Raw genomic sequence first — 2,175 nt, 5'->3', positions numbered from 1 at the left:
ACTGTCACGTGAATCATGACATAATACTCGTACCTAGATATGTGTTCCCGTTTGTAAGTAAGCGTTTAAACGAATAGAACGATTGAAGAAAAGACCTAGTTGTAATGTGTAAATGTGTAATGGGTTATGAGTCCGGTTTATATAAACAGGACCACCGGCCCATATATGAATTTGAAACTAAACCCGGTTTAGTCTTTTCTTCTCTCATTCCTTCCTCCCTGTGGATAACGCACCCTCAGTCTCACTTTAATTCTGCAAATTATTATTATTATTCCAAAACCCTAATCAGAAAATGTCGACTTCAACATCTTTAGCAGCACCCATGTTCCCATTATGCAATTCATCCTCAATTTCATCAAAACCCAGCTTTTCTGCCGTCCCGTTTGTTCCAAAGATTCAGTTTCAATCGTCCCGGTGTTCTTCAACCAGAGTGTTTGCAGCTCCTGAAGCTTTGGAGGCGGAAGATGTTCAATCGTCGACGGTCATCGAAACTTCTGATTCGGATAAGGTAATTTTGCTACCTGTGATTATTATTATTATTATTATTATTATTATTATTATTATTATTATTATTATTATTAACTTGCTTTCTTCAAAATTTAGGGTTTTTAGAGATTTGTATTGTATGAAATTGTGGGTTTCAAGAATGAAGTAGACCATTATTATAATTTTAAACCACAGAGCTTATTTAGGTTGCAAATACAGGTTTTTTATTTATGTATTAAATCATATACAAAATTACAGATTTGCTTATTTTATATCTTAATATTTAGGTATGTTATGCTAGAAATCAGTGTTGCAATGATTAATTTTTGGCAAATTGATTTTATTAATCCCACCTTTTTGTCATTTGCTGATAATTGTGGTCCCCTTTTAAAAGAAAAAATTCTCACTGGACCTTCGTTAAAAAAAAAAACTTAACAACGTTAAGCTTTAATTCGAATTTCGAACTGATGTTTTAGGGTCATCGGAAGGAGGATACGAGTCGATTGATGTAAAACTTAGCTCGAAACGGTGCTCTAAACAACGAAACAGTGGTTCAATTCGGCTGTTTGAACTTCCAATTAACAAAAATCAAGTAATTTGAAACACCGTTTTATGATAAGTTTTACGTCAATCGACTTGTATCCTATGAAAAGCCCTAAAACATCAATTTCAAATTCGAATAAAACTTAAAAATGTTAGATTTTTTTAGCAGAGGTCAATGAGAAGAAAATAAATTTAGAAGGTGGGACCTCCAACAATAATATTCTCAGTTGATTTGTTATGTTTGCATTTAGTTGTTTATGTTTGAAGTATATATGTGAGCATTCATATGGAATTTTTCAAAATTATTTTGAAAAATTACATATAAAATTTCCTGTCCGAATAATTGCTAGTCGGTACTCCACCGCCCGACTAGCTACCGGTGGCTTCTACAACTGATAGAAACCTATAAGATATATACAAAGAAATTATATAGATACCTTTGATCACATGTAAGGCGGTTTGATCATAATAATTGGGATGCAATTTTCACAATGTCAAATTTTATTGTATTTCAGATAGCACCAAAGCAGAAAATAAGGATTAAACTGAGGTCATACTGGGTACCTTTAATTGAGGATTCATGTAAGCAAATCTTGGATGCTGCTAGAACAACAAACGCGAAAACCATGGGGCCCGTTTCCATTGCCAACCAAAAAGAGAATATACTGTGTGCTTAAATCTCCTCATGTGCACAAGGATGCAAGATTCCACTTCGAGATCCGAACCCATCAACGGCTCATAGACATTCTACACCCGACTGCACAAACCATTGACTCGTTGATGCAGCTTGATCTTCCGGCTGGTGTCGATGTTGAGGTTAAGCTTTAGAAAGTATGTTTAAAATCCCTTTTTTGTTGTTATATGATTCCACTTTGACGCTTTTGTGTAGTGAATTTGTTACATGTATCATTGTGTTGATCAAAGTGAAGATGTTTGGTCAAGTATGAAATATTTTGTAATGGCTTAACATTGATGGTTTCTATTTTTTTGATTTGGATTGCTTAGACCACAAGTCAAAAAATAGCTCTTAGTGTTGTAATTTGTTAAGTGATTAAATTGTGAGTTGAACTGATCATAGTGGATTATTGGCGCTTGTTCATTCGATAAAAGTGGTGGTATGTGTAACAAAGTGAAACTTTCAGTTTG

At 34.0% G+C, this 2,175-nt stretch overlaps 1 pseudogene; it reads left to right on the top strand.

The window, feature by feature from the left end:
* Positions 1-261: 261 nt before the first annotated feature.
* On the top strand, positions 262-1,923 carry LOC143603120 (small ribosomal subunit protein uS10c-like; annotated as a pseudogene).
* The last annotated feature ends 252 nt before the right edge of the window (positions 1,924-2,175 follow it).

This window comes from Bidens hawaiensis, unplaced genomic scaffold (genome assembly GCF_021521415.1).
Source record: "Bidens hawaiensis isolate Kalapana, Puna unplaced genomic scaffold, B.hawaiensis_p1.1 tig00060842_1, whole genome shotgun sequence".
NCBI lineage: Eukaryota > Viridiplantae > Streptophyta > Magnoliopsida > Asterales > Asteraceae > Bidens > Bidens hawaiensis.
Note: the sequence above shows the minus strand (reverse complement) of the source record. Positions and strands in the feature narration are given on the sequence as shown.